Source organism: Lepidothrix coronata, unplaced genomic scaffold (genome assembly GCF_001604755.1).
Source record: "Lepidothrix coronata isolate B3197 unplaced genomic scaffold, Lepidothrix_coronata-1.0 Scaffold158, whole genome shotgun sequence".
Taxonomy (NCBI): Eukaryota; Metazoa; Chordata; class Aves; order Passeriformes; family Pipridae; genus Lepidothrix; species Lepidothrix coronata.
The window spans coordinates 1,767,743-1,777,492 of NW_016690338.1; positions in this window are offsets into that span (position 1 = coordinate 1,767,743).

Here is a 9,750-nt window from a genome sequence, read left to right on the forward strand (position 1 = left end):
AGGAAACATCTCCCTTGGCACTGTCTGCGCAGACATCAGCAGGCTCATGGTGCGGCCTGCAAGTGAATTCAGCTCCTCCATTTCCACTGCTATGACAAAAGCATCTGTAGACAAGGATGTTTCCTTTGGAAAGGGTGTGCTTGTTTTTTGGGGAGAGCTGCCAGGTTTATTTTTAAGGGGAGAAAACTGAGATTTAGGGCTGCTAACCTCGCTGCTGTCCTGGGATGCCCGTAGGAGCGACCAGCAGTGTGACTCCTGTTTGCAGGTGCCCATTCTGAATGTCCCATATTTGCACAAAATCACTCAAAAAATGACTCAAAAGAAACTTGGAGCTGCAGGGATTTTAAATGGGGAGTAGTGTATTGCTATCATCAGCTCACACTTGCCCGCTCTATTTATGTGCTGCACTTTTTTAGTTCGAAAAGCAGAAAGCTGCAAGGCACAAGACAAATAGCCTTTATAACTTCACTATTTCAATGTGTTTCTCTTGCTGCAAACAGCCAACAGTTACCCTTTTTATTTCTACAGTAGGTTTCTTACTCCTTGACACCCATCTCCATGTCTCCACCTTTGTCTGCTGCCACTCAGGCAAGGTGAGACCTGGGCATGTCCAGAACCACCTGAGAAGCCAAATCAATAAGCTAATTGTGTAGGAGCATGGTCAAACTAGCAGTTTCTCATCCCTATGACTTAATAACTGTTTAAATGTTGTAGATCATTGACGTGATATCTGACTTGCTTACAAGCAGTAGGTTTTTCAAACAGCCCTTATTGTGGTAAATTACTGCACGATCTTCACCCCCTTGGCTGGAGTTTGAAGCCATCTATAGCCTGTTAAACTAACTGCGAGGATGGCAAGGCTGATAGGAAGTGATGAATGTCTTCTCTTCCAAATTTAACTGAATCTGCTGGAATAGAACTGTGCCCTGGTGGTGGGAGCCAGCTGACATCCTGCAGTGGCTTGTGGTGGACAAGGGCACTGTTGCAGCCATCCTGTTGCCTTGAGAAGCAGGGAGCAGGCCTACTGCCATGGCCAGCAGCAGGGAGCAGCCATGTGGCCTTTGCCAAGGCAATACATGCCCCTGTGCAAGGCTGTGGGGTCAACAGAGCCATTGCTATGCATGGGGCCTGTGCCTGCAATTCCCTCTGGATGGCAAGAGCAGTGTGGGGATCCAGTTACAGCCCAAAGGCTCCAATTCCCTTTATAAAATACTCCCTTCTGATCCCCAAAGTCTGCAATGTGCTCTAAAGGCTTTGTTCCCAGTAAAGCTGCCACAAAAACCAAGGACTCTGGCACATCATCATCATTTCTTGTAGTGGCCTTCAGCTGGGTTATGTTGACCTGAATTTCACAATCTTCTCCTAGGAGCACTTGCTCCCTTACCAAAGGTATAAGGGTATATTCCCTTGCTCTTTCTTTGCCAACATTATGGCATGAAACACCCGGGAACTGTTGTTCTGAACCTGGACACTGTTTGTAGAGACCCACAGTTGTGTTCAGCAGAGCACAGGGTAACTCTGAAAGGGGGTTTAAAAAAAATTCATTTTCAGTCTTGAGTTAGTGTTGGATGACAGAATTTGGCTCAGAGTTTGTATTATTTTTTTTTCAAGTCAGCTTTTGCTGGCGCTGGGGTTGGTTCCGGCCCATTTGCGGCCCAGCAGGGAGCTGTAGCAGCGGCTTTAACTGGCACGAGAGTTTCCACCCTGATTTGATAAAGCCAGCAGAATTCTCAGTGCCTCCAAAAAGCCCTCCCAAACCCTTCATATTTCTGCTTTAGGAGCTGAGGGTGTTTTTGTCTTATGTGTGACCGTGTGTGGTTCGCACACACGCAACTCAATCCGAGGGTATTTGGGAACACTGGCTCGCAGGAGTACGGGTGGGTTGGCTGCCGCCCTAAACAAGCAAAGCTGGTGTGAGCGCCGCCGTCCCATGTGAAATGCAGATTTTTTTCTGCCTGTGGCAGGACTTTGCTGCTGAAAAAGAGGAGTCAAGAGAGGAGAGTGTGGTCCCTGGGGCTGTCACGCCTTCCCCATGCAAGTGTAAATGTCTATCCAGGTCCCTGATTGCTCAGCTGGGATGTGGGAAGATGCTGGCAGGTTATCATGCACCTAGACTCTATCTGTGTTACAGATAGAAGTTACTGTGCACAGAAAGAAAGGGAAGGAAGGAGATTTCAAGGGAAAGTCACAAGGGTACAAGAAAATGTTGTCAGTGATGGTGATTTTACTGGTCGGATTTATTAAAAGTTTTAATTTTGAGTTATTGTGGAGAGTTAGTGCTACCAGAAGTTGCCTGTCTGCATCTTTGTCCATCTTGGGTGTCTTTTCAGAAGGAAGGATTTAGCCAGAAGCTCCTGGTTCAATGAAAAGTCTGTTGCTCAGGGTCCTTGGTCTGTGAAATCTGGGGTTTTTTTGCAAGTTTGTCCACAGCACCTCGCTTGGGATGAGTGCTCTTTTACATGGTTAGCACAGATCTAAATAAATACAGAAATATAAACCGAGCTGGAAATTTACTGAGTACAAGCTGTCTTGCAAAATTGCCTGTATTTCCTGGCCCTGGATGGGTGGAAATACCACAAAACTAGCTTCTCTCACAGTAACGTGATACTTCTGCTTCCGGGCTCAGCTGAAAGTGGGAGGTGGAAGAGCATTCAAGAAAGGAAAAAGAAGAGTGAAAGCAAATCGTAGTCAAGGTCATTTTTAACATGGCAAAATCAAACTATTAATGAGAAAGATCAAAAAGGAGTGATGGAAAAGGTATCTAACCTGGCTTGGAAGTCTTCATGTGTTGCAGATATCCACAGCATCAATGCCTGTGGTGTGAGCAGCCACATCTTTAGGAGAAGGTGGCTGGGAATTTAGGACATCACACACCTCCTCTCCCCTGATTCAACCTTCAGCACAGCACTTCACCTTCCTCAGGGTGAAATAGGGACATCCATCCAACCTGCCTTTGTCACTGCTCACCCAACAACCTTCAGCAACCTCTCAAAAAAGAGGAGGGAAGGTCTGTGTCCCCAGCACTACCCATATCCTGGCTGTCCCCTCCTGCCTCTGCCAGCAAACGTCCTATTAACAGCATCTTCTCAGAACTGATAGAGACCACAAATGTGCTTTCAGTCAGGCCAGCAAATAACCTTCAGCTAAGTCTGCCCACGGCTCTTTTGGATCTGATGATCTGCATTTAGAAATAGTCTTGGTATTTTTAAATGTTGCCTGAAGCCATTTGGTCCCTTCTTCATTTTATGTTGTAGTTGTCATTTATAACTTATTATACAAGCCATTTAAAAGCCAGACAGACACTGGAGGGGAAGCGAGTGAGTCCTAAGCTGCAACACGCTGAAACCTCTGAAAGTCTTGCCCTGGCTTTCAAGGGACTTGGGGCTGGCACCTCCACCAAGGGAGCTCTGCGGGATCCTGGCTCTGGGACACACCCCGAGCATTCCACGTTTCCCCTGGAGCCAGGGAGTTGCTTTTGACCAGAGCCAGGCAAGCCCCTGACTGGGGCAGGGCAGCTCTCACAGCCCGGGCACAAGGAGGTCAACTGATTTGCTCAGGTCACTAGTGCGTGAGCAAATGACTCATCCCAGATTTTCCTGGCTCCTAAACCTTTGCTCAGACCACAAGGCTTCTTAGTGACTTAGCAGGGCTCTGAGGAAGAAAGCTATAAATTGCAAACACGCTATGGCTAAATGGCTGGTGAGGGTGTTTTCCACGTGCCACTTATGAATCTAGAAGAGCTAACTAGTGCCTGGGAGTTACTGACAGTGTAGGGAAAGCTAGTTGTTTGATGAAGCAATGGCTTCATTAAAAAACAATAAAAACTCCCCATTTGCTTTGCCCCCTGCTCTGGGATAAAATCTTTCCACCTCCAGCCTTTGTGCCTGACTCTGTGCAGGGCCCTGTGCTGTGTGACCCTGAAGGTAAGTTGCCTCTTGTTAGAGCTAGGACTAGTTTGTACTGCCTCAGCTTAAACTACCCCAGGTCACAAAGCCATTGAAAAGCCTCAACTGGGCAGGATGGCCTAAGGGGGGGAAGTGCCATGGTGCCAAAGGGCACCCTGATGCACCTCAAGGCTGAGAGTGACATCTTACAGGAGGGCAGATGTCCCAAATCAGCCTCAAACACAACTGCACACCCTCACCAGCATGCCAGTGGTGAGAGAATGGGCATACATTAATCAGCTCAGTCCTATGGGATGGCTTAAACCCCAGCAAAAGTTCCTCATCGTTTGGGAATGATGGCTGAACAGGCTAACCTGTGCTGGGAAATGTGCTTCTGCTCTTTGGTGACATCTCAGCTCACTCTGGTGGCACCCTGATGCTGGCAACCATCTGAAACCCAGAAGTACTTCCTTGAGGGAAATGCCTCATGATTTCCTGTTGCTGATTGTGCTGGACTCAGAAAGCAGCCGTTGAACCAGTAAGTGCAGACGGGCAAGAGGGCTGCAAATCCCCCAGGCCAGGCTGCTCTGGCCTCTGAGCATCCTCACAGTATGGGGAGTTATTACACATTACTCTATTTTAATAACAATCTATTATTTTTCAAACATGAAACAAAACAGGGCACTGAACATCAAGCTGTCTGAATAAGGATAATTTTTTTTAGGAAATCCCTGGACATCAATGGGCAGACTGAGGGAGTCAGATGCCACACAGAGAAAACAAGAGAGGGGGGTCAGACCCAGGCCCCCTCTCAGCCCTGCAACAAGCAGCCCAGGACAGCTGGCACTAATTGGCACTTTCCTTGGCGGCGGATGAAGTGTGGAGGAGACAATGGGGCCTGGGCTGGTCTCTCGTGCCTGGAGGTGATCCCCAGCACTGAGACCAAAGCTAAGTGAGAGCACAGCAAGGAGAAGCCGCAGTCACTGCTCTGCTCAGAGAAGAAAAGACTTTTGGAGTGTAAGTCTACATCCATAGGATGTGTGCCCAGCAGCAGGAGACATCATGGCACAGCCATGTGGGAGAGGAAGCAGGGCACGGAGCACGTGGTGCTGCTGACCACTGAGCACCAGGGGTGGTGTGGCAGTGGCCTGGTAAAGCTTGTGGTCACGTTGACTGCTCATGGACAGCTGGTCAAACCCATGACTCCCACTGAAACCTTCAGCACAGTGTCCCATGTTGGAAACTCACAGCAGGAGGGTAAAGGGCTTATGAAAAGCTGTTGCTTTCTGCAGTCGTGCAGAACTGGAAAGAAATTCAGGTGTGAAGCTGGGACACCTGGAACACAAACAGGCTGCTAGAAAGAGCAAGAAACATCTTCGTAACAGAACATAACTTGGCAAGGAGAGAGATAAAGAAAAAATAACTTTTTTTAAGAAATAAAATTATCATGTAAATTCTGGATTACATTATAACGGGGGTATTGTGTGTATGAGCAGTAATTCCATCAGTACAATTTTTTTTGGTGAAAAGTTGTATTCTTCATCTTAGATTTATCTCTTGGCAGCTCAGGGGCACCATTTCCTTTTGAACTTTGTGAACAAATTCAAATGGGGGGAAAAGACCCCATCCCCACTTTCCAATAAGAAGTTCACCATGGTCAAAAGTGCCCTGAGCTTAATCTGCACTGAGAGTCCAAGCCACTTGCAGTCCCAGCAGTGTGACGTCTGAACCCCTGTGTTTAAGATTACCACCCAGGTTCTCCAAAACTAAGGATACTTTTTTAATTATATCACGACATACGAGCCAAGTAAATGTGATGATATTCTTCTTGTTTGTCCCTTGGATTTGGAACACACAGTTTAGGCTTTGGTCCCTTTCCTCTTCCTTCAGTACAAACAGGAGAAGCAGCTGAAGGACTTGGAAGCTGCAGGGATTAAGTGGAGTTCTTGGGCAGTAACTAGAGCTGAGCCAAGGGAAAACAGCTGCAGGCTGGACACCAGCAGATGTGTCCAGTGCTGTCCCCTGGGAGCAGTGGGGAGGGGTGGTCCTTCACCTCAAGAGGTCCTCAGCCCTGCTGGTGCCAGGGATTTGTGTCCCTCCAGCACAGCCCAGAGTGGTTGTGCTCTTCTGCCACAGCTGGAGAGTGTCCTCCCTGGGGAAGAGGAGTTAGGGAGGGAAAAAAGGTGGCTAATGAGCTAATAGCATGCAAATGCATGTTTGGCTGGAGTTTCCACACAAAGCTACAGCTGCCTGGCAGTGCCCAGAAAGGTAGAATCATAGAATAATTTGGGTTGAAAGGGGCCTTTAAAGGTCATCCAGCTCAACCCCCCTGCCATGGGCAGGGATGTCTTCAACCTGACCAGGTTGCTCAGAGCCCCATCCAACCTGGCCTTGCATGTTTCCAAAGATGGGGCATCCACCACCTCTCTGGGGAGCCTCTCCCAGTGTTTTACTTCTCTCATTGTGAAATACTTCTTCCTCATACCTAATCTAAATTGATCCTCTTTTAGTTTAAAGCCATTACCCCGTGTCCTATCACAACAGGCCCTGCTAAAGAATTTGTCCCCATCTTTTTTATAAGCCCTCTTTAAGTACTGAAAAGCAGCAGTGAGGTTTCCCTGGATCCTTCTCTTCTCCAGGATGAACAATCACAGGTCTTTCAGCCTTTCCTCTCAGCAGAGCTGCTCCATCCCGCTTCGTGGCCATCCTCTGGACCCGATCCAGCAGCTCCATGTCCTTGCTGTGCTGGGCCCTCAGAGCTGGAGGCAGCTCTGCAGGGGGGGTCTTCCCAGAGCAGAGGGGCAGAATCCCCCTGCCCTGCTGCCCACGCTGCTTCGGGTGCAGCCCAGCACACATTGCTGGCTCATTCAGCCCCACAAGCTGATGTCCAGCCTGCACTGATTTTCTCAGGGCTAACACCCCCTTGCCTGCATCTTTGCAGGGAGGAGACAGGATTTTTTGGCAATTGCATGACTGGTGCTTGATGTGTGCCTCCAGGGGTGCAGCCTGGGCCCAGCCCAGCCCAGCAGCAGGATCTGCACTCAGCTTTATAGCACAGCTGCAAAAAGCCCATGCTGAACTCTTCCTTCCACCTCTCTGTACCAGTCTTGGCATCCCTGGGGATTTTCCTATAATAATCCTGTCTATGCCATTGACTTACACAATAGTAATTGAGCTTCAAATTTAATTACAGTATAGGAATGAGCTGTCACTTGATTGAAGACATTTCCTTGACTATTTATTGAAATAAATAGCCTTACCTGACTTTACAATTTGAAATGAAAGGACTAGACACTGGGAACTCTTTTATGCCTGTGTTTATATCCTTCCTGTCAGGTGCAGCTCTTCAATAAAACACCAAGCCTTGGTTTCCAAAATGCTGCCAGAGATTATTCTTTCCCTAAACCTCCAGTGGTAGTAGCTCATGGAGAGTTTCCCATCCATTGTTTCAACCCCAAAGCCAAGAAAAATAGCAATGCTTCAGCCCCTGTAAAGACTCAAGTTCTTTAGGCAGGTTTGTATCATATGGGAATGCCAAGACGAGGGATACAGGTTAGGAGAACACTCATAATTGTTTTATCCCATGATTAAATGAAGCCAAGAGAAGCAGAAGAGTGTGTGCTCTTGGACATCACTTTTCCCAGGTGTGGTGACCCCTGTGGGCCTGAGGCAAACTGAAGCATTCAAGCCCTGTGTGTCCCAGAGCTGGGAGTGGGACCTGCATCCACAGGGGCACTGGGACTCCTGGAAGGCATCAGGGTTGGTGGGAACAAGGTGCCTCCACATCTCGGAGAGGATGGACCAGTGAGAGCAATGGGGCTCTGATGAAGCATTTCTGTGGAACATGATTTTTGTGTGGCCTCTCTCCTTTAGCGATAAGGCTCTCAAATTACCCTTCCACAGCTGTGAAATGTTCACGCTCGCTGGCTGAGGGACAGATAACTAAACCCTCAGCACCACTTTGGTCTCAGTACTCTTTTCTCACAACCAGTTTTATGTCCAAATGAAAGCGAGCGCTCTCCAAAAACAGACTAACAGTTGTTTTGCAATTTGCAGGCTCTCTCTGATCCCTCATTTCAAGGCCTTCCTAATTCCCACCCAGCTGAACCTGCTGCCAGGTTGCTCTCTCCCACCGAGACCAGGGGACACTGGGCAGGAAGGATTTGCCATATCTGCAGGGTCATTCCCTGGACAAGAAATGTCTCTATTTAAAGGATTGATGATGCAGGGGGTTTAACTGTTGGTTTTACAGGGATATTTGGGTCTTCCAAACAGGCATTGTGTCCACAAGTTCTGTCCTGGGAAGCACAGATACCTGGCACTGAGGCTGAAGATGCTCTGAGGGTGAGCCCGTAGTTAAGGGAACTTGGCTGCTTCTCCAAAAAGTGTTGAGCAGCATCATTTATACCAGAACTACTTGCCTGGAATTCCTCTGCGACTATATCACCTGTAATAACCAATTCATTCCCTCCAGGCTTTACAGTTAGCCTCCATAATGATCAATGTCTTGGGCATTTAGTTTTAGGATAATAGTTATCAGAGAGAAATTCTTCCCTGCTGTGACTTCAGGTCTCCCTCTGTGACTTCTCACTCTGAAATCCGTCCTTTTCCAGGCCTGCTGCAAACCCAAAAGGTATGTGAGTCAAAGGCTGATACCCAAATGCACCTGGACCTGCAGAAAGTCCAGCTCCAGGTTCTCAACACCTGCCAGGAGGCTGAGCTACCCGAGACCACCTCAGACTTTGGAGAAACTCGAGCTTCTGCCAAAATTCATAACTGAGGCCCATTTTTACTTTGCTTGGGTTGTTTCCTACCAGAAATTCTTGCTTTATGAATAGAGACATCCATTTCAAAGGTGATGCTTATTTTATGGTCACAGTCTAGTAGGGGTTTTTTGTACCCACTTTGTTATGGGTGACTCATACACCTTGCTGATGCCATCTCACAACACCTTTCTCACAGGTATGTGAGTGTAGATGTGTCAGAGAGAGACAACTGAGCCTAAAGCACAGTACATTTCAGTTCTCTCTCTTATGTTTCAGTGAATTTCATTGTCAAAATGGAACTCTGGGAGTCCTGGTTCCTGCTTGCCACATTAAATGTGCAGAAAAGTTACAAGTGTGTGTGATGGAAGCGCCTCGGTGACCACCGCACCCCTCCCGTCCACCAAAGCAAGCGAGTGTAGGAGCAAAGCCACACCCATCCAGGGGTGACCATGTGGTGCTGCCGTCTCCCCTTCCTACCAACTCAAATATGACCTCAGATCCCAGCTTTTCTCCTGCTGTCCTCTTTGTTACCTTCTTTTGGGCCTAGGTAAGTGTTGGAAGAACTTCCCCTCATATGCTTCCAAGGGGTCAAATGTTTTTAAGCTGTATACAGGCAAAGTTTTCCTGACACACACATAAGCTTAGGCAAAGAGACAAACCTTATGAAGAAGAACCAGGATGGTTTCTGTCCCATTAAGGGAATTTATGAGAACTCGATATAGTTTTAGGGGGGGAAAAAAAGTGCTTACTTAGATGATGGACGTCTGCTGAATATTAATCTTTTCTGGGTATATTGTAGGCTTTCTTAAAGAAAGTCTAAATTATTCAGGGGAATTTGCATGCTGAGATACAGCAAATTTACAGGCAGTACAAATCAGATCTTTGCATCTTAACATGAAGGGAAACCGAGTGCCAAATTTGGCTTCTTAATACCTTATTGGCCATCTCCTGCTAAGTAAAAATAATTAAGCTGCTCATTAAGATACAACATACATCATGCTGAAACAATGGCCACTTTAATCCTTATATAATCAGCAAAATAACTGTGAGATGCCACAAATCCATATTTTAGACAAGCTGCTCTTTTTACCGTGTTTTAC